We start from the raw sequence: 27,591 nt of genomic DNA, 5'->3' as shown, positions 1-27,591 counted from the left end.
AAAAGAGACCTCAGATTTACTGAACAGCTTGAGATAACGTTCTTCATTATGGCTATCTACCATCTCAGGAGTATTGATAATTGCCTCCACAACCCCATACTCTTCATATCATTCATCCATATCAATATCTTGAAGGTTACAAGCCTTGACTGCGTCACAGAATTCTCCAAAAGGTATGGCACTCATTAGGCTCAATTTTGACGCTTTGTTATGAAAGCTGATTTCAGAGAAGTCATAACTGTCACTTAAGTACTTTCTGACTCTTTCATAGAAAACAATGAAGTCTGCTTTACATTTCTTAGACACATCAGGGGTAAGCTGGCTAAGCTTGGTGTTCACTGCAAAGCCAAAAAAATAACAGTCCTTTACTCTTCTCTCAAGTTTGCTTTTCAGTTCAGCCATTAGCTTAAATACTGAAATTATGCTGAATGACTTGGCTTCTAGTGCTTCAATAGTGTCTGAGAACAATTTAAGAGTATAACTGAGGAAGAAGAAATAGATCTCTGACGATTCACAGGCATTTCCTTCATCTCCAAAGCACCTTGGGGCACTCCTCCTCACCTAGACTCTGAAAACACACTTTTTGTTCAGGAGCTTGAAGATTCGTACGGCCAGATTTGGGAATGGCTTCTTTCCAACTGTGATAAGACTGCTGAACAGATCCTGACCCGGATCTGGGCCATACCTTCCAAATATCCGGACCTGTCTCTGGGATTTTTTTTTTGCGCTACCTTACTTTCCCTTTTCTATTTTCTAATTATGATTTATAACTCAAATTTTTAGTATATTTACTTCGATTTGTACTCCAGGGAGCGCGAAGCGCAGTATCAAATATCACTTTGATGATTGTACGCTCTAGTATCAATTGTTTGGTGACAATAAAGTGAAGTAAAAATAACTTTTTAGGACTTCCCAGCACTGAAGTATTCTGTCAATAGATGGCAAAAGGGAGAGCCATCTAGTCACAACATGCCGTAGCAGATTACAATTATCAACATCCACAAATTCACAGAATTCCTTTAGCTGTGCTGTTCTTTAAGCTGAGATGCTGAAATGGTTGTACACTTTGAGCACAATATTTTCAACATCAATTTCCAGTTTTCCTGAAGCAAATCTTGTTGCATTGTGCAAAATATGGGCCAGACAATTTGCAGCAATCATGTTCTTCTGAGCCACTCTCAGTTTTTTATAAACACTATTGTGTTTATATAGCTTACACTTCCGTTGTCAGCAGTGTATGCAGACACTTTACTCAGATCCAGACCTGACATCTCTAGTTTAACCAGTAGCTGATTTGTTATGTCCTCTGATGATTCGTTGTTATCACTGTAAAAGTCAAGTAACACATGGTGCACTCCCTTCTCAAAATGAAAGTATCTCACAAGTATTGGGAAACATGGTGTTGCACCTTTATAAGAAGCATTAGTTGCTACTGAAAAGGGCAAGCCATGTTCTTTGATATACTCCACATGCTTTTATACAGAATACGGTGCTAGAATATTTTCACACAGAGCTTTTGCTTTAGTTTTCCCACATGTTACACCTTTCACTATTAATGAGTCGCTGTATATTTCTTTGTCAACTTTTACTCCACAATCAACACTTCTGTATGACTGATGATGCTTCACAGTATGATACACTTTACACAGTTCTGCAGCCAAGATTTTGTCATCTTGAGTTGATCGAGCTGGGGAGAAAAATGATAACAATGATGACATACCAGCAGTACGAGTGTTAACTTTATGTTTATCTGTAGTAGCGTGTCATTCAGCTGCACTTTTCCCCTTAATCTCCACATCACAATGGCATAGTGTACAAAAAACATGAAAGTCATCTTTTCTGCTTTTAGCAATAAATCCAAATTCTTTGGCCCATTCATGGTTAAATATAGGCTTTCTTTTTGGCATTTTCTTAGGGGCTTGAAACAAGATCAAAAAAGTCAACCACTCTCCACTGCGGTGGCGGCCTTGGGCAGACTGACCCTCTCGGACGCGCTGACCTGACTCGGACACTGCGTCAGCAGCAGTGATGACAATAGCAACTACATATAATAAAAATACCTTAACAGTTGTTATAGCTTTCAGTTCCCACTGTTCTAAGTATATCTGAGGTAATTTATCTAAGTTTTTTAGTCAGACTCAAAAAAGGAGGACAAATTAACATCTGGCTCGAGGTGGCGCTGGACAGAGGACAGAGTGTTCAAAAGCCGGACTGTCCGGCCCCCCAGCAGAGGTAAGTGAATGTGCAGCAAAGGCTATAGGGAGGAGTTCATTTTCAACACTCATGTGACATTACTGCATCTACATTTACCATGTGTGAGCACAGCATCTGATGTCACCACTGACAGATGGCAGATGCAATCTTAATGGCTCTCCATATGGCTTTAGACCACCTGGACAACACAAACACCTACGTCAGGATGCTGTTCATCAACTACAGCTCAGCATTTAATATCATCACTCCCACAATCCCGATTGAGAAGTTACAGAACCTGGGTCTCTGTATCTGCCTCTGCAATTGGATCCTCAACTTCCTTACCAGAAGGCCACAATCTGTGTGGATTGGTGATAATATCTCCTCCTCACTGACAACCAACACTGGTGGGGTGTGTGCTAAGCCCACTGTTCTACTCCTTATATACCCATGACTGTGTGGCTAGGCATAACTCAAATACCATCTATAAATTTGCTGATGATACAACCATTGTTGGTAGAATCTCAGGTGGTGACAAGAGGGCTTACAGGAGTGAGATATGCCAACTAGTGGAATGGTGCCGCAGCAACAACCCAGCACTCATCATGTTATGAAGATGAAAGAGCTGATTGTGGCTTTCCAGAATGGTAAGATGAAGGAACACATGCCAATCTTCATAGAGGGATCAGAAGTGGTGAATGTGAGCAGTGTCAAGTTCCTGGGTGTCAAGATGTCTGAGGATCTAACCTGGTCCCAACGTGTTAAAGAAGGCAAGACAGCAGCTATACTTTATTAGGAGTTTGAAGAGATTTGTATGTCAACAAATACACTCAAAAACTTCTATAGATGTCTCGTGGAGAGCATTCTGACAGGCTGCATCACTGTCTGGTATGGAGGGGCTACTGCACAGGACCGAAATAAGCTGCAGAGGGTTGTAAATTTAGTCAGCTCCATCTTGGGCACTAGCCTACAAAGTACCCAGGACATCTTCAAGGAGCTGTGTCTCAGAAAGGCAGCGTCCATTATTAAGGACCTCCAGCACCCAGGGCATGCCCTTTTCTCATTGTTACCATCAGGTAGGAGGTACAGAAGCCTGAAGGCACACACTCAGTGATTCAGGGACAGCTTCTTCCCCTCTGCCATCCAATTCCTAAATGGACATTGAACCCTTGGACACTACCTCACTTCTTTCTAATATATTTATTTCTCTTTTTTGCATGATTTTTAATCTATTCAATACACATATACTGTATAAAGTATATTGAATAAGATTTACTTATTTATATATATTTTTTTCTTCTATATTATGTATTGCATTGAACTGCTACTACTAAGTTAACAAATTCACGTAATATGCCGGTGATAATAAACCTGATTCTGATTTGGATTCTAATTCTGATTTCCTTTGCCTTTTAGAAAGCTACCTCACTCTGCTTTGTCCACTGCTATTTCTTCTCAATCTGTAGTGAGTTCAAGGGTGGAGCACAGTAGCCAGGATTGGAAGGAACTTGTTATAGTAATAGACAAATCCTAAAAAGGACCACAACTGTGACACATTCTTTGGGCTTGGGACATCCACCAGTGCTTGAATTTGCTCAGCACATTTGTGTGAACCTTGTGCATCAACGGTGTGACCACTGTATGTGATGTTTGGTTTAAAGAATTCGCAGGTTTTACATTGTGCTCCGAGAACATAATTTTCCAATCTTTTATCACTGTCTTCAGATTTTGGAGATGTTCCTTGTGATCCTGACTAGAAACAATGATGTCATCCAGGTAATACTGGGTGCCTGAGCAGCCTTGCAGCACCTGTTCCATCACTTTCTGCCAGTGTGCAGGTGCAGATGCTACTTCAAAAGTCATTTGTGAGTGTTTATTGTGAGAAATACTTTGGAATTTTCTTCCATCTCCTTCTCTAGGTAGGCCTCAGCTAAGTTCACCTTGCTGAAGTATTTCCTTCCAGAAACTTTAGTAAAGGTATCTACTATTCTAGGCATAGGTATTGATCTACTTTTAGTCCTGGGTTTACGGTGACCTTAAAATCACCACAGATCCTGACAGACCTAATCTTCTTGGCTACTGGAACCACTGGCATTGTCCAATCAAGCTGGAAAAAACTTTGTTCAGCCTCCATATGATCTAGTTCACTGGCTGCTTTATCGCAGATGGTGTAAGGAACTGGACAGGCTTTGATATTACTATTGGCTCAATGTATAACCTGTTCATGTTCTAAAGTCTTTCACGTTCTGCTTTTAATTCAGCATGTTTCTGGTGTCTTTCACTTATTGATTTCTGGAAGTTTTGTGTGTTTGGAATGGCTATATCTATTAAGTAAGTTGTTCTTGCTTGTTTGTCCTGTATTATTATATGCAGACGGATATTATGGATTGTCCCATCTGTAATTACTGATCAGTCATAATGTAATTTGTGGTATTCTGACTCTAAAACTAGATCAGGCTTGTGTTAAACTGCTACAGGATCCTGTAATGTCTTTGATTGTTTCTGGTTTTCTTTGGCATTTTCTACATTTATCATCTTGAATTTGTTGATCTTTTATTATGTATTTTTGATTTTTTTTTGTGTCAACCATTTGGCCCTGTATTGCCACAGGGAACCCTTCTGTTTCTGGAATGATGTCTCCCACTCTGAGCGAGGCATTCATTGCTTCCTTGTCAACATCTAGTCGGTTCAGATTGCAGGGATATCTTCCATGGAGGTTCATGCTCATCCATTGGTTAACTTTTTCTTCAATAGTGATCATTTCTTCATTTTTCCTGGGCCATGCACTCATTTAAGTTTATTGCTATTTACAGTATTTACATCTGCATTTGCAGTTTGTTTACATTTTATTGTATCTGATGTTTACAGTTTACAGCTTCTGTTCTATAGATTTGCCAAGTATACCCATGGAAAAAGAATCTCAGGGTTGTACGTGCTGACGTGTATGTACTCTGATAATAAATGTATGTACTTTGAACTTTGGTGTATACTTTTTATCAGAATTGGTTATGCTCACGTGGAGTGCTGAAACCTGTTTTTGTTTATGAAAGTACATCCTCAGAAGTTTTATCTGACTGTTGTGTAGATTTTTACTGCCTGTTATTCCTCTTACCCCTTCTGTCCTAAGTAGTATTAATCCAAGCACGTTGAAGCGTACATAATGTTTTCTAAAATTTGTCATTTCAGTTCTTACTTTTCTTTGTAAATTTTCCAGATCGGTTTTGGACCAAGATATTATGCCAAAAGAGTATGTTTATATAGGCATAGTGTGTTTATTGAATTTGCTATATTTATTATTACTATTATTATCTTTACCTGGTACTCGCTGTTGATGAGCCCATGGCTATACAGATTGCTTGATAATTTAATTCCACATCCCATTCCCATTCTGATATGTCTATCCATGGCCTCCTCTACTGTCAAGATGAAGCCACACTCAGGTTGGAGGAACAACACCTTATATACCGGCTGGGTAGCCTCCAACCTGATGGCATGAACATTGACTTCTCTAACTATCGTTAATGCCCCTCCTCCCCTTCTTACCCCATCCCATATATATTTAGCTTCCCCCCCCTCCTTTTTTTTCTCTCTTTCTGCCCATCACTCTGCCTGTTCTCCATCTCCCTCTGGTGCTCCCCTCCCCCTTTCTTTCTCCCTAGGCCTCCCGTCCCATGATCCTATCCCTTCTCTAGCTCTGTATCCCTTTTGCCAATCACCTTTCCGGCTCTCAGCTTCACCCCACCCCCTCCAGTCTTCTCCTATCATTTCGCATTTTCCCCTCCCCCTACTATTTTCAAATCTCTTACTATCTTTCCTTTCAGTTAGTCCTGACGAAGGGTCTCGGCCTGAAACGTCGACAGTGCTTCTCCCTATAGATGCTGCCTGACCTGCTGTGTTCCACCAGCATTTTGTGTGTGTTGCTTGATAATTTCATCAGTTTTCTGCCTTTTTTAAAAACTCGGCTATCTCTCTCCCTTCCAAAGAAACACGTGCACGCTTTTTTAAACTTGAACACCTTGAACACGGCAGGATATGTTTTGTCTACTTAGATTTTCTTTTGTGAGGCACTCACATTTGACATATGCCATTCATGTGCTTTTTTAAATATAACCCATAATAAATTATGTTAATAAAGAATGCTTAATCAAACAATATATTGACAATATCTCTCAAATATTACTGAAATATTAAATACACTACAGGGGATGGGGCAGCATTAGTAGTCAGAGTATGTGTCAGGGCAATGTTCAGTCAGGACAGACTGGAGAGCCTGTCTAGCAAGGCTTTATGGACAGAACTAAGGAATAAGAAAGGTATGACCATGTTAATGGGATTATCTCATAAACCACCCAACAGTCCATGGGATTAAACACAGTACACTTCTAGAGAGATTGCAGACTGTTGAAGGAAACATAAGAGTGTGATAATAGGTGATTTTAGCTTTGCTCATATTGACTGGGAATCCCATACTATAAAAGGAATGAATGGGAAAGAGCTTGTCAAATGTGTTCAGGAAAATTTCCTTAATCAGTGCATACTGTAGATGTCCCAGTGAGAGAAAGTGCAATACTAGATCTCCAACTAGTGATCATAATGCCATTAGTTTCAAGGTAATTATGGAAAAGGATAGATCTGGTTCTCGGGTTGAGATTTCTAATTGTAGAAAGGCCAATTTTGATGGTATCAGAAAGGATCTGGCAATTGGGACAGATTGTTTGCTGGCAAAGGTGTACTTGGTAAGTGAGAGACCTTCAAAAATGTAATTTTAAGAGTACGGAGTCTGTACATTCTTATCAGAATGAAAGGCAAGGATAATAGGTTTAAGGAACCTTGTTTTTTGAGAGATCTTACATGGGTGGATAGATAGATACATAGAACATAGAAACATAGAAAAACCTACAGCACAATACAGGTCCTTTGACCCACAAAGCTGTGCCGAACATGTCCTTACCTTAGAAATTACCTAGGGTTACTCATAGCCCTCAATACTTTAATCAATACTTTATTGATCCCAAAGGAAATTACAGTGTGACAGTAGTATTACAAGTGCACAGATATACAAATATTAGAAGAGAAGAAAGAAAGAATAAAAATAAGCTACCTTAAAAATAAGATATTGAGGTCTTGGTTAAGAACATGAAGGAGGTGCATGGCAGGCAGGAACAAATGAGGTACTTGAGGAGTATAAAAAATGCAAGAGAACACTTATGAAGGAAGCCAGGTAGGCAAAAAGAAGGCATGAGGTTGCCCTTGCAGAGAATGTAAAGAAGAATCCTTGGGGCTTCCACAGATATATTAATAGCAAAAGGATAGCAAGGGATAAAGTTGGTCCTCTGGAGGATTAGAATGGTAATCAATGTGTGGAGCCGAAAGAGATGGGGGAGATATTAAGTGAATTTTTTTGCATCTATATTTACTCAGGAAATAGACATATAGTCTTTAGAAGTGAGGCAAGGCATCAGTAAGTTCATGGGTTGGAGCTGTGTTTGTAGATTCACACATTTCCTTCTTGGAGAAGTTCCTCGCTCCATCTAGATCTCGTAGGAATGTGGTGCAATTTCCTCTTACACATATCCTTGCATGGACCATGTGCCAGAAATTTGGATTCGCACTTGATCTTCAGGCTTCAGGACTGGTAGGCTTTTTGCAGTTGTGTCATGATACTGTTTCTGTTTCTCCTTCCCTTTTACTTTAGCCAATTTGACCTTTTGTGCTCTTAGGGGTCAACAAGTTTTCATGCACTTGGAAGGTTAGTGCATTAGCATTTGGGTGGTAAAAGGGCATTCTGCAGTGGCACACTTCTGTAAATCATCAGACTTTAGTGGAAATCTTCTCGTCCATCTTGCACTTTCTTCACATGACCCTTCACTACGTTGACTGAACTCTCTGCCAGGCTGTTGGATTTTGGGTGATGGGGGGGGCTTGAAGTTATATGTTGAAACCCCCAGTCATTGGCAAAGGACTCAAATTCACTGCTCGAAAATTGTGGACCATTGTCTGATACACTTCATATGGAACTGCCTGCCTTGCAAGCACAGTTTTCAAGAAGGTGATGACTGCTTTGCTGGATGTTGATTGCAATGTTGCAACCGCTGGGTAATTGGAAAAGTAGTCTGATACAACAATGTGACTGTTCCCATTACATTCAAACAAATCTTCTCCAACTCTGAAGTATGCCCTGCCTGGTTCTGCTTGCTTCTTTGGTCTGTAGGTAAGACAGATCTCACATGAAGGAATGGTCTGGCTGATGTCTTGGTTCATTTTTGCCCAGTACATTACTTCACAAACATTTTGTTTACATTTTTCCTCACCAAGTACAGTATCTCCTGGAGCATTTCCTTGCATTGTGTTCACTGGAATCATAAACCTGTTCCCTTTGAAGACAACTTCCACCACTGATTGTTCAGCTCTGCATGCCCAATAATCCCAAATACACACTGGACAGTCATTCTTAGTTACTGGCCATCCTTTCTATATTGTCTCTTTGAGTACTTTCATTGTTTCATCTGTTCCTGCTGCTGTCCTAGTCTTCTCTGTCCTGTTGGAAGATACTGGAAGGGAGGTGACAATCATGGGAACATGGGCCTGTATATCTACATGAATTTCTTGGTCACTCTTTTCTTTCTTGTTGATTGCTTGAGACAGTGCATCAACTGCAAATATATATTTTCCTGTTGAGTAGATCATCTTCACATCATATTTCTGCAGCCTTATCAACATGTGCTGTATCCTCATGGGACAGTCAGTGATTTGGACGTAATTGAGACCAGTGGTTTATGGTCTGTCTCCACCTCAAAGGCTTGTTCATAGATATACTGATGGAACCTTTCACATGCATATGGACTGGCAAAAAGCTCTTTCTCTATCTGTGCATAGGTGGCTTCAGCACTTGTTAAATCTTCTGAGTCACAGGCCACAAGTTGCCATGTGTCATCACGGTCTGCAGTAGTACTGCTCCAAGGCATACCAGAGTGCATCAGCCTAGTAAACCTCTCCAGATAATAAAACTTCAGCAGGGCCTCCTCACAAGTTAGGATTCTTTTCAGCCTCTGGAAACACTCCTCTTCTTGTGGGACCAAAGCCACTCATTTCGCTGACGCAGCAGATAGTCGAGGGATAAGCAGCCAGATAAGCCACCGTCCCTAGGAAACATCTCACCTCTTCTTTGATTTGGGGCCTCACCATGTTCTTGAGTCAGGTTTCACTCCATCTGTTCCATCTTCCATTTCTCTGATCTGTGTGTAATTTAACAACCAGCCCTGGATCACAAGTGACTTCATCTTCTGGACCCACCTGCACTGAGGGACCTTGTCAAATGATTTACTAAATTCCTGTATCCACTGCCCTACCCTCCTCAATCATCTTCATCACTTCCTCAAACAATTTTATCATATTTCTAAGACAGGACCTTTTCTACATAAAGCCATGCTGATTATCCCCAGTAAGTAACTGATTTTCCAAATACAAGTAATCCTGTCGCTAAAAATCTTCTCCATTAATTTCCCTAACACTGATGTAAAGCTCGTTGATCTATAATGTCCTAGATCATCCCTGTGGCCCTTCTTGAACAAAGGAACAACATCAGTTATTTTCCATTCCGCTGGCACTTCACTTGCAGGCGCGAGCTCGAGCTCAAAGCCCCAGCGCATCGAGGCGAAGGAACTTTGAGACATGGCGCAAGCCGATGTTCGACTCAGTTTCAATTTGGACTATGATCTGTGGACTTTTTCAGACTTATAATTTTTATATTCTGTGTTTTCACCCGTTCTGGTTTGTTTCCTCTTGGTATGGAGGGAGGGGGGTTTGGGTGTTGATGTTCTTGTGTTTTCTGCAGGACGGGGTGGTTTGGGAGGGTCAGTGTTCTCATTATGTTTTATATGTGGGGGGTTAGGGTCGATGTTATGTTGCATTTTGTTCAGGGGAGGGGAGTTTGGAGGTCGGTGATCCTACTGTATTTTATTAGTTTTTTGTGCAGGGGGATTTCAGGGGTTAATGATCATGTTGCCATTCTTTTTTTGTGCTGGGGAAGTTTGCTGTTTTCACTTTGTACTCACTTCCATGTTTTTTCTATGTTTCGTGGCTATCTGGAGAAGACAAATCTCAGAGTTGCATATTGCATACATACTTTGATAATCAATTAACCTTTGAACATATTGAAGATACAAAGGTCTCTATCAATCCACCAACAATCTCCTCCCTTGCTTCCCTCAGTGTCCTGCAATAGATCCATCTTACCCTTGGGATACATCCATTTTAATGTTTTTCAAATCACTTTATCTTGACCATGAATGTACACAAAATTCCCTAAACTCTTGTATCACATCTATCCATGTCTTCCAGAAAAACATTGAAATGTTTTCTGTTTAATAATTATTTCTGAAAATATTATATGTAAATATAGCATTACTATAGGCAAGTATAAAAATCATTTCCTGCAGGTACAATTTCCCAAACAGCAGTGAGACAAATTACATAATAATTTTCAAAGTACTGGCTGTACACAGAAAGCCAGCCTAATACAAAAAGTCTTAATCTCCAAGTAGAGCACTGGAATCTATAACAGTGCTGAACCATCTCTGATGAAATTCCAATTTAAGTAAATAACTCACCCATTCTCCAGTCACTATCTCAGGAAGTACACAACATAATTATAAACTCTTTAGTGTTTAAAAATATCTTTTCTGCTCTGTATGTTACAATCTCTCATAGTTAGCCTTTACTCTCAATGTTTTGAATTCCTCGGTTATGCAAAATAGTTTGGTTGAACTTGCCCTGTAATCTCCTTTGTCTGAATTAAAACAACCTTATTTTTTCAAGGCATTCTTTGTATTTGCATTTCGTATTATTATGCAGCCTATAAGTAAATCAGTGCAGCTTTCCCTCTTTGCCACTTCAATAAAATTTTGTACTGTTGCACCATTGATGCTCAACTTTAATATTCCATAGCTCTTCATAAAGTTCCGTGCTTCTTATTGATAGCCTTATTTAAAACATTGCCTGCTCTGTTTTGTATTTCCAACTATTCTGTTTTTACTTCAGACTTCTCACAGCTTGTGCCTTGGGAACCAAAATCAATCAATTCCTCCACAATCCCAAACTTCCCATTCTTAATAATTACCTATATTTCCTGCTCACTTTGAGTTCCAATTTAACTGTCATATCAATAGTTTAGTTGAGTTTGCTTCAGTCCTCATAATCAACGATACCTCATACTTCGTGCAAATTTGTCATCACCAATTCATTAATAGTGGATAAAAGGTGCATTGCTCTCCGGTGTAATAAGTAATATTCAACTACGTACCATGTACTAATCAAGACCTGTAAGCTACTTTTGAAACCAGTGCAAAAATACTCTGTTTCTGCTTAACAGGTTCTGATATTATTGTTTTATGTCACAATCTAACCAGCTTTGTTTGCTAGCCTTAGAGCCACTCTGTAGCTACTGCACAGAAAAAAATACGTACTAGTCCTGGAAAAGGTACAAGGACATAGATTAATTAAGAATAAGCAAAGTTATTCAAATCATATTAATTTACCCCTTAAAAGAAAGAAACACACACACACACACACACACACACACACACACACACACACACACACACACACACACACACACACACACACACACACACACACACACACACACACACACACACACACACACACACACACACACACACACACACACACAAAAAAATGGCATCCCTATCCCTAAATCAGATTGGATTCAACTGGCCATAATACTCCAAGTGATGTCCAGCAACAGAACAGAGTGACTCATGCACCAGGAGATGTCACTCAACTCACTCGTGACTCTCACTAAGCCTGTATAAATCTGGGACCGGCCTATCATGAAACAACAGATTATCAGCCACAGCACATATGATGTGGTGTATTTGTTTCTCAAATGATTCTAGGATTCTTGTCTCCATGACATCAGTTTCCCGAAATTTATTCTAAGTTAATATCTTTACTCATATTTTTAATTTTAACTTGAATGTTGCAGATTAGCATTTCTATACAGCTGACCATAAGATTCCTCTGGTCTTTGCTTGTCACTCATCCTTGTATCTCGGAGCTACCATGTCTGCTCAGTGATCAGAACTTATTTCTGTCCTTTAACACAATAAACAGACACTAATAACAATGACACTTATTCAACATCATGCAGTTCACTGACGCCAGCTCCGTTTAGAGTGGATATCTCTTTCTGTTTATGTACTAAAACATCAACATTTTTTTTCAAAACAAATTGGCAAAATCAGCTTAGATATTGAAGTGACTTGTAAAGGAAAGTCGTTCCCTTCTGAATTCACAGTGTCCTTTGTTTACTAGGATAATGTTAAAGGCCAGGTCATTATATCTATTCCTCATAATCAATCTTATTACTTTATAGGGACTGGAAGTAAAATCGGATCTGCTTCATTATTCTCTTTGAATCTGGGCCTCACATGGGGGCTGTTTTGAATTGAGTGTGAGCTCTCCAGCATCCACTAACTTGATTCAAATTTCTGGTGCAAACAACTTCCTGAATACAATAAAGTAAAAGAGAAAATTTTGGAAATACTGTGGAGATCAGGCCACATCTGTGGGAAGAAAAATAGAGTAAATGGTACAGACTTTTCGTCAGAACCAGGAAAAGAAACAGAAAGGAAGCAGCAAACTATCTGCTGGAGGAGCTCAGCAGGTTGAGCAGCATCTGTGAGGAGATGTTTCAGGTTGAAAGCCTGCATCAGGACCAGATCCACTGCTCCACATTCTGGCATTTAGTCTCCTGTGTCTCCAGCAGGCAAAAGAAGCTTGTTAAGTTGCAAGGAAGATGAAGGTGATTAGCTGTGTTTGTCATGTGTACATTGAAATATTGAAATGCAGCATTTGTGTCAAATCAAATCAAATCAATGAGGATTGTGCTAGGAACAGCAGACAAACGTCGTCATCCTTCCGGCATCAACATAGCAAGCTCACGGGAGGGTCTCTGGGGCTGATTTTGGGGGTAAGTTGTAAATAAAGTCAATGTGAATGGGAGCATCTGGAGCAGGGGTCCCCAAACTAGGGTCTATGGATACACTAGGGGTCCATAACATAAGAAAAGTTTGGGGACCACTTATTTAGAAAGTATAACATGATCAAAAGAACATAGACTAATGACTGTGGATGGTGTGAAATACAGAGCATAAAGAAAAGCCCAGCGGTTCACACTATGTATATTCTCAACACCCAGAGAGGAAAAAAAAACAGAAAAGCTGAGCCAGTATAGTGGATGGACAATGATACAGACAGGAATCAAGCTGCCTGAAATTATAGAATTCAATATTAAGTCTACGAATGCTGCAAACAGAAGATGCTTTTCTGTTCCTCAGCCTTGCATTGGGCCTTGTTGTAAAAGACAGATTGGTCAGAGTGAGAGTGGGATGATGAATTAAAGTGGAAGGGAACAGGAAACTCAGAGTCACTCTTGTGGACTAAACATCGGTGCTTCATGAAGCAGTCACTCAATCTGCATTTGGCTTCACACTGTGAACACCAGATGCAGTGCACTAGAGTGGAGTAAGTGTAAGTGAATTTGCTGCTTCACCAGGCAGACAGTTTGGATCTTTGGGTGGAGGGAGGGGAAGATATGAATGGGAAAGTCTTGCATGCCTGTAGTTCCAAGGGAAAGTGCATTAAGGAGGGTCATTGATGGGAATGGAAGAGTGGACTAGAGAGTGCTCGTGAAAAGTTGAAGGGGGAGGAGAGGAGAAGGCGTGTTGGGTAGTGGAATCTCTTTGGAGGTTGAGATATAGGTCCATTGAATGTGGATGCTATTGAGGTGGAAGCTGAGGACAGGGGAACTTCATCTTTGGTCTGTCCTAGAGGAGATGGACTGAGAGCAGGGTCATGTGAAAAAGATCAAATGTAGTCATGGGATTTGCTAACAGTGGTAGAGAGGTAGCCACAGTTCAGGAAGGAGGAAGACGTTTCAAATGTACCAATGTAGAAAGTCTCATCATCAGAGCAAATATGATAGAGATGAAGGAACAGGGAGAAGGGAGTAGAATACTTATAGGAGGCAGGATTGGATGAAGATTAACCGAAGTAGCTGTGAGAGCAAATAGACATAATGATGCTATTATCTAGCCTATCTCCCGAGATGGAGACAAAGAGATCCAAAAAAGAGCCAAAGATTGACCATATAATAGGATTACAATACTGAAAAATAAATTGGGTATTTACGCCTGCAGCTATTCAGACAGTAACTCCGTATTTTCATTTCTGACTGATGTAAAGCTAATAGACATCAGGTACATCTCACAACACGTCCCTGTAACAAGCCAGTTGATAGTACTATATGATCAAACCCATTACTTTATTTCTCACTAGCTAAACCTTGCTGAGTATTTCCAGCATTTTTGTTCGTATTTTAACCTCCCTGCACATGCAGTGTTTTTGCCTTCTGTGTGTAATTGCTCAGGTTCTGCATCCTTTTAGAGAAGAGATGTTTATCTTAAATATTGTATCTGCTTTTTCTCCACGGATGAAAGACAGGAGAGATAAAGGTTAACTTTATAAGACCATAAGACATAGCAGCAGAATTAGGCCATTTGGCCCATCGAGTCTGCTCCGCCATTTAATCATGGCTGATCCTTTTCTCCCCTCCACAGACCTACTCTCCCGCCTTCTCCCCACAACCTTTGATGTCATGGCCAGTCAAGAACCTTAAATACACCCAACGACCTGGCCTCCACAGCTGCCTGTGTTAACAAATTCCACAAATTCACTACCCTCTAGCTAAAGGGATTTCTCCACATCTTATTTTAAATGGACACCCCTCTATCCTGAGGCTGTGCCCTCTTGCCCCAGACTCCCCCACCATGGGAAACATCATTTCCACCTACTCTGTCTAGACCTTTCAAAGTTCGAAAAGTCTCAATGGGATTCATCCTTCTAAATTCCAGCAAGTACAGGCCCAGGACTATCAAACGTTCCTCATATGAAAAACACTTTAATTCCTGGAATCATCCTTGTGAATCTCCTCTGAACCCTCTCCAATGCCAGCAAATCTTTTCTTAGATAAGGAGCCCGAAACTGTTCACAATACTCAAGGTGAGGCCTCACCAGTGCCTTATAAAGCCTCAGCATCGCATCCCTGCTCTTGGATTCTAGACCTCTTGAAATGAATGCTAAGATTGCCTTTGCCTTCCTCTCCACCGACTCAGCCAGCAAGCTAACCTATAGGTTGTTCTGTACAAGGACGCTCAAGTCCCTTTGCATCTCAGAATTTCGGATTTACTCTCTGTTTAGAAAAATTTGTACATTTATTTCTTCTACCTAAGTGCATGACCATGGATTTTCCAACATTGTATTTCATTTGCCCCTTTCTTGCCCATTCTCCTAATCTGTCCAAGTCCTTTTGCAGCCTTCCTAATTCCCCAACACTACCTGCTCCTCCACCAATCTTTGTATCAGCTGCAAATTTGGCAACAAAGCCGTCTATTCCATCATCTATACCATTGATATACAGCATAAAAAGAAGCGGTCCCAACACCAACTCCTGCAGAACACCGCTAGTCACTGGCAGCCAACCAGAAAAGGATCCTTTAATTCCCCCTCGCTGCCTCCTTCCAATTAGCCAATGCTCTAACCATGCTAGTAATCCTCCTTTAATACCATGGTCTCTTAACTTGTTAAGCAGCTTCACGTGTGGCACCTTGTCAAAGGCCTTCTGAAAATCCAAATACACAATATCCACTGCATCCGCTTTATCTATCCTACTTATAATCTCCTCAAAGAATACCAACAGGTTCATCAGGCAAGATTTTCCCTTAAAGAAACCATGCTGACTTTGTCCTATCTTGCCCTGTGCCATCAAGTGCTCCATAACCTCATCCTTAACAATTGACTCTAATATCTTCCCAACCATTGAAGCCAGGCTAACTAGTCTATAATTTCCTTTCTGCTGCCTCTCTCCTTTCTTAAAGAGTGGACTGACATTTGTAATTTTCCAGTCTTCCGGAAATGTGTCAGTGTCCAATGATTCTTGAAAGATCATTACTAATTCCTCCACAATCTCTACTGCTACCTCTTTTAGAACCCTAGGGTGCAGTTCATCTGGTCCAGGTGACTTATGCACCTTTAAACTTTCCAGCTTTTTGAGCACCTTCTCCCTTGTAATAGTAACTGCACCCACTTCTTTTACCTCACACCCTTCAATATCTGACACACTGCTAGTGTCTCCCCACAGTGAAGACTGATGCAAAATACTCATTTAGTTCATCTGCCATCTCCTTGTCCCCTGTTATTATTTCTCCGGACTCATTTTCTAATGGTCCTACATCCACTTTCATCTCTCGTTTATTTTGTATATACCTGAAAAAGCTTGTTCTATCCACCTTGATATTGTTTGTTAGCTAGCTTTCATATTTCATCTTTTCCCTCCTAATGATTGTTCTAGTTGCTTTCTGTAGGTTTATAAAAGTTCCCAGTCCTCTATCTTCCCTCTAATTTCTGCCTTGTTGTATGCCCTGTCTTTTGCTTTTATATTAGCTTTGATTGCCCTTGTCAGCCACGGTTGGACTATTTTACCATTTAAGTATTACTTCGTTTCTGGAATACATCTGTCCTGCACCTTCCTCACTTTTCTCAGAAACTCACACCATTGCTGCTCTGCTGCCATCCCAGCTGGTATCTGCTTCCAATTTACTTGGGCCAGCTCCTCTCTCATAAAACTGTAATTTCCTTTACTCCACTGAAATACTGCTATGTCAGACTCTACTTTCTCCCTGTCAAATTTCAAGTTCAACTCAATCATATTGTGATCACTGCTTCCTAAGGGCTCATTTACCTTAAGCTCCCTAATTGATTATATAACACCCAGTGTAGCTGATCTCTTCAATGGCAAGCTGGTCTAAAAAGAAATCTCATAGGCATTCAATAAATTCATTCTCTTGAGATCCATTACCATCAGGGTCCTTTTACATTTGCAGTTTCTTAACTCAAGCCACAAAGATTCAACATCTTCCAATCCTATGCCACATCTATCTAATGTCTTTTTCTATTCTTTGTCAGCAGGGCCACACCACCCCTTCCACCTACCTTCCTATCCCTCCAATACAATGTGTAGCCTTGGACATTCAGCTCCCAACTACAACCATCCTTCAGCCACGATTCACTGATGGCTACAACATCATACCTGGCAATCTGTAAAAGTGCAACAAGATCATTCACCTGTACTCCATGCATTGAGTTATAACACTTTGAGTACTGTAATTGCTATCCTTTTTGATTCTGTATCCCTAATGCACTGATACTCACCCTACTGGCTGCAATTTTGTCCTACCATCTGCCTGCCCTTCCTGACAGTTTGACTGCATGCTCTTTGCATTTTTACCATCCATCCTATCTTGAGTCCATTCACTCAGGTTCCCACCACACTGTCAGATTTGTTTAAACCCTCCTCAACAGCTCTCACAAATCTGCCCATGATAATATTGGCCACCCTCGGATTCAGGTGCAACCTACCCTTCTTGTACAGGTCATACCTCCCCCAGAAGAGATCTCAATGATCCAAGAACCAGAAATCCTTCCCCCTGCACCAGATTCTCAGACACACATTTATCTGTCAAATCATCCTGTTTCTACCCTCACTGGTGCGTGGCACAGAAAGCAATCCAAATTTACTACCCTGGAGGCCCTGCTTCTCAGCATTTCTGCCCAGCTCTCCAAATTCCCTCTTCAGACCTCTTTGTTTTTCCTTCCTATGTGATTGGTACCAATATGTACCTAAACATCTGGCTGCTCCCCCAACCTCTCCAAAATGCTGTGGACACAAACCAAGATGTCCCTGACCCTGGCACCTGGGAGGTAACATACCATCCGCATGTCCCGTTCATGTCCACAGAATCTCCTGTCTGTTCCCCTGACTATTGAGTCCCCTATCACTACTGCTCCCCTCTTCTCCCTCTTTCCCTTCTGCACCCCGGACCCATGCTCAGTGCCAGTAACCTGGTCTCCATGGCATTCCCCTGAGAGATCACCCCCACAACAGTATCCAAAATGGTATGTTTATTATTGAAGGGGAATGGCCACAGAGGTGCTCTGCACTAACTGCCTATTCACGTTCCCATTCCTTCTCCTGACAGTCTCCCAGCTACCCGCCTCCAGCAACCTACTTGTCACACGTACATGAAACATACTGTGAAATGCATCTTCTGTATCAAACAAAGTGGGCCAGTGAAGGAGTGGAGATTTGAGGCTTTGAGTCAAGAGATTCTGGCAGTTTTGGCAGTTGGACTGTGCAATCAAGATTTGAATAGCTCAGACTCAGCAGAAAGCAACTGATTGGGCAATCGAGGTCAGGTGACCAAGCAGTTTGAAAAGCTCAAACAAATAGATAGAGGGGTAGCTCAAGCGGAGTGGCCTGTGGAAAGCGGCCAGTGAGTGAGTGGGCCAGTGAAGGAGTGGAGATTTGAGGCTTTGACTCGAGAGGCTTTGACGAGAAGAGGCGGCGGACGAGCTTCATTCCAAGTGAGGTAAGGCTGGGTAAGTTCCTTTCAAAGGAGAAAGTTTCAAAAGTTGAGGCAAGTATTGGGTAGGTCATGGCAGCTGAGATTGGCCCTGTGGTTTGTTCATCCTGCAGCATGTGGGAAATCAGGGATACTTCCAGTGTCCCTGACGACTATGTGTGCAGGAAGTGTGTCCAGCAGCTTCTGGCAGACCGCATTGAGCGTCTGGAGCTGCGATTGGATTCATACTGGAGCATCCGCGATGCTGAGAAAGTCGTGAATAGCGCGTTTAGTGAGTTGGCCACACTGCAGGTAAAGGCTACATAGGCAGAAAGGGAAGGGGTGGCCACTAGACAGCATAGCAGTAGGCAGGTAGTGCAGGAGTCCCCTGAGGTCATCTCCCTCCTAAACAGATATAATGTTTTGGATACTGTTGGGGGAGATGTCTCATCAGGGGAAGGCAGCAGCAGCCGAGTTCATTGCACCATGGGTGGCTCTGCGGCACAGGAGGGAAGGAAAAGGAGTGGGAGAGCTATAGTGATAGGGGATTCGATTGTAAGGGGAATAGATAGGCGTTTCTGCTGCCGCAAACGAGACTCCAGGATGGTATGTTGCCTCCCTGGTGCAAGGGTCAAGGATGTCTCTGAGCGGCTGCAGGACATTCTGGAATGGGAGGGTGAACAGCCATTGGTCATGGTGCAAATAGGTACCAACGATATAAGTAAAAAACGGGATGAGGTCCTACAAGGTGAATTTAGGGAGTTAGGAGATAAACTAAAAAGTAGGACCACAAAGGTAATAATCTCTGGATTACTACCAGTGCCACGTGCTAGTCAGAGTAGAAATAGGAAGATATTTCAGATGAATACGTGGCTTGAAAAATGGTGCAAGAGGGAGGGATTCAAATTTCTGGGGCATTGGAACCAGTTCTGGGGGAGGTGGGACCGATATAAACAGGGCGGTCTGCACCTGGGCTGGACTGGAACCAATGTCCTAGGGGGAGTGTTTGCCACTGCTGTTCAGGAGGCTTTAAACTAATATCGCAGGGGGATGGGAACAAGTGCAGAGAGACAGAGGGGTGTAAAATGAGGGTAGAAGCAAAAAGTAGTAAGGTGAAAAGTAAAAGTGGCAGGCAGGCAAATCCAGGGCAAAAAGCAAAAAGAGCCACTTTTCAACATAATTGTATAAGGGCTAAGAGTGTTGTAAAAACAAGCCTGAAAGCTTTGTGTGTCAATGTGAGGAGCATTCGTAACAAGGTGGATGAATTGAATGTGCAGATAGTTATTAATGAATATGATATAGTTGGGATCACAGAGACATGGCTCCAGGGTGACCAAGGATGGGAGCTCAACATCCAGGGATATTCAATATTCAGGAGGGATAGACAGGAAAGGAAATGAGGTGGGGAAGAAAAGTAAAGAAAAGGAAATTAGAAATGCGTGCAATAAAGGAACAGTAGTTATAAAGGGTGACTTCAATCTACATATAGATTGGGTGAACCAAATTGGTAAGGGTGCTGAGGAAGAGGATTTCTTGGAATGTATGCGGGATGGTTTTCTGAACCAACATGTCGAGGAACCAACTAGAGAGCAGGCCATTCTAGATTGGGTATTGAGCAATGAGGAAGGGTCAGTTAGCAATCTTGTCGTGCGAGGCCCCTTGGGTAAGAGTGACCATAATATGGTGGAATTCTTCATTAAGATGGAGAGTGACATAGTTAATTCAGAAACAAAGGTTCTGAACTTAAAGAAGGGTAACTTTGAAGGTATGATAGATAGATAGATAGATACTTTATTCATCCCCATGGGGAAATTCAACTTTCTTCCAATGTCCCATACACTTGTTGTAGCAAAACTAATTACATACAATACTTAACTCAGTAAAAAATATGATATGCATCTAAATCACTATCTCAAAAAGCATTAATAATAGCTTTTAAAAAGTTCTTAAGTCCTGGCGGTAGAATTGTAAAGCCTAATGGCATTGGGGAGTATTGACCTCTTCATCCTGTCTGAGGAGCATTGCATCGATAGTAACCTGTCGCTGAAACTGCTTCTCTGTCTCTGGATGGTGCTATGTAGAGGATGTTCAGAGTTATCCATAATTGACCGTAGCCTACTCAGCGCCCTTCGCTCAGCTACCAATGTTAAACTCTCCAGTACTTTGCCCACGAACAGAGCCCGCCTTCCTTACCAGCTTATTAAGACGTGAGGCGTCCCTCTTCTTAATGCTTCCTCCCCAACACGCCACCACAAAGAAGAGGGCGCTCTCCACAACTGACCTATAGAACATCTTCAGCATCTCACTACAGACATTGAATGACGCCAACTTTCTTAGGAAGTACAGTCGACTCTGTGCCTTCCTGCACAAGGCATCTGTGTTGGCAGTCCAGTCTAGCTTCTCATCTAACTGTACTCCCAGATATGAGACATGAATTAGCTAAGATAGACTGGCAAATGATACTTCAAGGGTTGACGGTGGATATGCAATGGCAAGCATTTAAAGATCGCATGGATGAACTACAACAATTGTTCATCACAGTTTGGCAAAATAATAAACCAGGGAAGGTAGTGCACCCCTGGCTGACAAGGGTAATTAGGGATAGTATCAAGTCCAAAGAAGAAACATATAAATTAGCAAAAAAAAGTGGCACACCTGAGGACTGGGAGAAATTCAGAGACCAGCAGAGGAGGACAAAGGGCTTAATTAGGAAAGGGAAAAAAGATTATGAGAGAAAGCTGGCAGGGAACATAAAAACTGACTGTAAAAGCTTTTATAGATACGTGAAAAGAAAAAGATTGGTCAAGACAAATGTAGGTCCTTTACAGTCAGAAACAGATGAATTGATCATAGGGAATAAAGACATGGCAGACCAATTGAATAACTACTTTGGTTCTGTCTTCACTAAGGAGGACATAAATAATATTTCGGAAATAGTAAGGGACCGAGGGTCGAGTGAGATGGAGGAACTGAGGGAAATACATGTTAGTAGGGAAGTGGTGTTAGGTAAATTGAAGGGATTAAAGGCAAATAAATCCCCAGGGCCAGATGGTCTGCATCCCAGAGTGCTTAAGGAAGTAGCCCAAGAAATAGTGAATGCATTAGTGATAATTTTTCAAAACTCCTAGATTCTGGATTAGTTCCTGAGGATTGGAGGGTGGCTAATGTAACCCCACTTTTTAAAAAAGGAGGGAGAGAGAAACCAGGGAATTATAGACCGGTTAGTCTGACATCGGTGGTGGGGAAAATGCTAGAGTCGGTTATCAAAAATGTGATAACAGCACATTTGGAAAGAGGTGAAATCATTGGACAAAATCAGCATGGATTTGTGAAAGGAAAATCATGTCTGACGAATCTTATAGAATATTTTGAAGATGTAACTAGTAGAGTAGATAGGGGAGAGCCAGTGGATGTGGTATATTTAGATTTTCAAAAGGCTTTTGACAAGGTCCCACACAGGAGATTAGTGTGCAAACTTAAAGCACACGGTATTGGGGGTATGGTATTGATGTGGATAGAGAATTGGTTGGCAGACAGGAAGCAAAGAGTGGGAGTAAACGGGACCTTTTCAGAAAGGCAGGCAGTGACTAGGGGGGTACCGCAAGGCTCAGTGCTGGGACCCCAGCTGTTTACAATATATATTAATGATTTAGACGAGGGAATTAAATGCAGCATCTCCAAGTTTGCAGATGACACGAAGCTGGGCGGCGGTGTTAGCTGTGAGGAGGATGCTAAGAGAATGCAGAGTGACTTGGATAGGTTAGGTGAGTGGGCAAATTCATGGCAGATGCAATTTAATGTGGATAAATGTGAGGTTATCCACTTTGGTTGCAAGAACAGGAAAACAGATTATTACCTGAACGGTGGCAGATTAGGAAAAGGGGAGATGCAACGAGACCTGGGTGTCATTGTACACCAGTCATTGAAGGTGGGCATGCAGGTACAGCAGGCAGTGAAAAAGGCAAATGGTATGTTGGCATTCACAGCAAAAGGATTTGAGTACAGGAGCAGGGAGGTGCTACTGCAGTTGTACAAGGCCTTGGTGAGACCGCACCTAGAATATTGTGTGCAGTTTTGGTCCCTTAATCTGAGGAAAGACATTCTTGCCATAGAGGGAGTACAGAGAAGATTCACCAGATTGATTCCTGGGATGGCAAGACTTTCATATGAAGAAAGACTGGATCGACTAGGCTTATACTCACTGGAATTTAGAAGATTGAGGGGAGATCTTATTGAAACGTATAAAATTCTAAAGGGATTGGACAGGCTAGATGCAGGAAGATTGTTTCCGATGTTGGGGAAGTCCAGAATGAGGGGTCACAGTTTAAGGATAAAGGGGAAGCCTTTTAGGACCGAGATGAGGAAAAACATCTTCATACAGAGAGTGCTGAATCTGTGGAATTCTCTGCCACAGGAAACAGTTGAGGCCGGTTCATTGGCTTTATTTAAGAGGAAGTTAGATATGGCCCTTGTGGCTAAAGGGATCGGGGATATGGAGAGAAAGCAGGTACAGGGTTCTGAGTTGGATGATCGGCCATGATCATACTGAATGGCGGTGCAGGCTTGAAGAGCCGAATGGCCTACTCCTGCACCTATTTTCTATGTTTCTATGTTTCTAAACCAATCAACAAGATCTGAGCTGGGCAGCTCATGAGTCTTGGCACGCTTCCAGTGCCAACACAGTATGCCCACAGCTTGCTCACTCTAACCATAGGTCTTTAGAATGCGTAAGGAACTGAAGTACCTGGAGCAAACCCACACAGTCTCGGGAAGAGTGAACAAACTCCTCACAGACAGCAGCGGGAATCAAACCCCCCTCAGAGATCACAGTAAAGCAATGCGCCAACCACTCTGCTACCACGCCGCCCACGCTGTGTGACCTGCACAATAGTTCTGATGTTTTATATTTTTTGTTTCAGATTTCCAGCACCTGCAGATTTTTGCTTCAGCCAGCTGTAACTTGGCTGCAAATTGCTTTACTTATGAATTGAATTGTTAAACACATGAAAGAATTAAAACAGTACAATCAGTAAAATAAAGTAAATCTGCATCCCTACGCGACTCCCTTGTCCGTTCACCCCCCCATCCCTTCCCACCGATCTCCCTCCTGACACTTATCCTTGTAAGCGGAACAAGTGCTACACCTGCCCTTACACTTCCTCCCTCACCACCATTCAGGGCCCCAGACAGTCCTTCCAGGTGAAGCGACACTTCACCTGTGAGTCGGCTGGTGTGGTATACTGTGTCCGGTGCTCCCGGTGTGGCCTTTTATATATTGGTGAGACCAGACGCAGACTGGGAGACCGTTTCGCTGAACAACTACGCTCTGTCCACCAGAGAAAGCAAGATCTCCCAGCGGCCACACATTTTAATTCCATGTCCCATTCCCATTCTGATATGTCTATCCATGGCCTCCTCTACTGTCAAGATGAAGCCACACTCCGGTCAGAGGAACAACACCTTATGTACCGGCTGGGTAGCCTCCAACCTGATGGCATGAACATTGACTTCTCTAACTTCTGTTAATGCCCCTCCTCCCCTTCTTACCCATCCCTGATATATTTAGCTTTTTCCCCCTCCTCCTTTTCTTTCTCTCTTTCTGCCCTGTTCTCCATCTCCCTCTAGTGCTCCCTTCCCCCTTTCTTTCTTCTGAGGCCTCCCGTCCATGATCTTTTCCCTTCTCCAGCTCTGTATCACTTTCGCCAATCACCTTTCCAGCTCTTAGCTTCATCCCACCCCCTCTGGTCTTTTCCTATCATTTCGCATTTCCCCCTCCCCCCACTACTTTCAAATCTCTTACTATCTTTCCTTTCAGTTAGTCCTGATGAAGGGTCTCAGCCCGAAACGTCGACATTGCTTCTCCCTATAGATGCTGCCTGGCCTGCTGCATTCCACCAGCATTTTGTGTGTGTTGCTTAAATCTGCATCCCTCTTCTTTTCTGTCTTTTCACCTTCCCTTTTTCAAACAGTTGCTGCAATAACAAATCTTGCTAGGGGTGTCAGTGGTTCTGATCAAGCTTTGAAACTTTAGGAAATGAGAGGTTTCTATGAACAGCTGAAAGTAGAAGTGCAGTGCTTCAGGTCACCTGTCACTGCACCATTTCACTGGCCTCCACAAGGCGTCAGCAGAGTCCATTCTTACTGGGGTAACCCAGCAGTGTCTCACACCCACTAGCAGTCCCTTAGCCAGCAGTGTGTAGGATCCAAGACTGTCAGTTTAATGGTGATGTCAGCCTGCAGATTTGGTTAACAATTAGGCATTCAATCTACTTTTAGGAATTATTTTACAGTAGTTTAACACATTTAATTACTCCTGTTTTTCATTTAAATAAGCCAATCTAACAAGGAATCAAAACCTATCTGAAAAGGAAGGAAGAAAAGTTAGAAACTAAAGGGGACAATTATTTATTTACTGAATGTGCTAATGTAATTCTTTGATATGTTAAATGGTTGAATGACAAGTACAGCAACCTTCAATCAAGCTGCCTCTTGTTGGAGCAATATACTGCAGGTGCTAAAGTGTCCGAACTACTCTTCAGGTCAGACAGTATATGTGGAGGAACAACAGAGACAATGTTTCAGATCAACATCTCGGCGCTAGAACTGGAACAATGAGAAAAGCAGCATAATCTAAATTGAAGGGAGCAGCCTTTGGTGTGACCTGCTGAACACTACTAACATTTTGTTTTAAGTCATAGCTGGTGGAGAACATCACTTTTCTCAACATGTATCACACTTTATAAATCTTATTCTTTTTACATAAGTGACTTAAGTTGTGACAATGTGAAAACTGTGGATTTCACCACATCAAGGGTTCTGTCACAATGGGGCGATCTTCTAATTCACTCACTTCTGGGTTCTGTGGCTTCCTGCTTTCATCATTCCTGAGGCTTGTCATTCCCACTTCCCAATCCAAGATTGCAGACCCACCTGTTTCTGCAGCAAAACAAAGCAATCACATAAATGGAGATGAAAATGAAGAGTGGTGCACTAGTAATGTATACTGAAAATGAGACAGTAACTCAGGTAAAACTCTACATAGGTTTGATGGAATGGCAGTATTTAATAGTTTTAAGTTTAGTAAGTGGTTTGGTAATTGAAACTGTTTTCCTATTGTCGTGGTTTCTCGTGCCCCACAAATGACCAGGAAACGCAGAAGATTCTTCAAGAAGTATTAAACTTTAATTTGCAAATCAAAGCTGAGACAGTCATTGAGCTAGTCGCTGATTGCCCACCGATCCTTGGACACAGCATTGTTTATAGCAACCTCCTGGTTTAGTTGCATTAGCATATGCAATCAGTCTATAGTTGCGTATCACAGCCACTATTGTTTCTACCCATTGACTTAATCATGTTCTAATCTACATCTCTTAGCTACCTCTCATTAACACACCGTTGTCTTCTACATTCTTAAGATTTCATTCTCCTACAGAATTGGATACATGCATAGCAAATAGCAAGTTTCAAAACTGACTACATAGTTTTGGTTACACAGCAAAATTTCAACTTTTATACTCCAATACTATCCTCAGAAAAGAATGTACTGACTGACATTTGTAAATTACCTCAATAAATAAAAATAAATATTACTTTTTCACAATTGTCCACAATACAGCCACAACACTTAAAATTCTTCCCACAACTTAGGTATGGCCTTATTTGTATATTTGGAACATTTATTAAATTTAAAGATAAATTGCATTTTGTTAGTTTTATTATTATTCAATGCTTTACTCACAAGTTTACTTCTCTTATTAAGTAGTGCACAGTGATGGCTGATTTCGCTCTCTATCCCATTTTTTGTCTTTACCCTGTAACCTTTACTAACCAAGAAACTTTCAACTTCCCTTTTTTAAATGTGCAAAAAGACTTGGCCTCCTCTGCCATCTGTGGCAATGAATTCCACAGATTCATCTCTCTCTGGCTAAACAAATTTGTCCTGTTCTCCTCACCTCTGACGTAAAAGGATGGCCTCTATTCTGAGGTTGTGTCCTCTGGTCAAATAGCATAAGCCAAATTTAAAGAGCAGGCCGAGGGGTAATTCGGTAAAAAATCACTTTAAAAATTCCTAACCTGTAAATATCTGAAAAAATGTGTATTAGAGATATCATATTTATCCATTAACTGTGAAAAAGACATTAAACAGTCTTGTAAAAACAAATCTAAAAAAGTTATAATTCCCTTAATTTTCCATGTTAAAAAAGCCTTATCCAAAGTTGATGGTTTAAAAAAGAAATTAGAATAAATATTACTAGAAAGTAGAAAATCATTTAATTCAAAAAATCTACGAAATTGAAACCAAATTTTTTAAGTATGTTTAACAATAGGGTTGATAGCTTGTCTACCTATTCTGGAGAGTGAAAACGGAAGGGGAGCTCCTAATAAAGAAGCTAGCGAAAACCCCATTACTGAATTTTCCTCCAGCTGTAACCATGAAGGGCGATCTTGGTCATTTATGTCATAAATCCAAAAAGTAATATAACGAATATTAATTGCCCAATAATAAAATCTAAAGTTTGGTAAAGCCAGTCCTCCATCTTTTTTTGATTTTTGCAATAAAAGTTTATTCACTCTAGAGCTTTTATTATTCCAAACGTAAGACAAAATCAGAGAATCTATTTTATCAAAAAATGTTTTTGGAACAAAAGAGGGAACTGCTAGAAATATATATAAAAATTTTGGTAGAATAACCATTTTTATAGCATTTATTCGACCTATCAATGACATCAACATAGGTGACCATTTAGAAAGCGCCTGTTGAGTATATTCAACTAAAGGGGAGAAATTATACCTATATAGGTCTTTAAAATTTCTATAACATTTCTATAATGTCACCATTTGTTCTCCTGATTCCAAGAAATAAAAGACCTGGATTAGCTAACCTCTGGCAACATCTTCATCTTAGGCTACGTCCACA

The 27,591-nt window shown here is 41.3% G+C and overlaps 1 long non-coding RNA gene across 1 annotated transcript in view; it reads right to left on the bottom strand.

Annotated features, from left to right (window-relative positions):
* The window catches only part of LOC140730418 (uncharacterized), a 96,383-nt gene that overhangs the window by 532 nt on the left and 68,260 nt on the right, over nt 1-27,591 (bottom strand). The window contains exon 2 of the long non-coding RNA XR_012099595.1: nt 25,525-25,610. This is a non-coding gene — a long non-coding RNA (uncharacterized lncRNA). The remainder of the gene's footprint in view (nt 1-25,524; nt 25,611-27,591) is intronic.

The sequence above is a fragment of the Hemitrygon akajei genome, chromosome 7 (assembly GCF_048418815.1).
Source record: "Hemitrygon akajei chromosome 7, sHemAka1.3, whole genome shotgun sequence".
Taxonomy (NCBI): domain Eukaryota; kingdom Metazoa; phylum Chordata; class Chondrichthyes; order Myliobatiformes; family Dasyatidae; genus Hemitrygon; species Hemitrygon akajei.
This window is presented reverse-complemented; position numbering and strand designations above follow the sequence as displayed.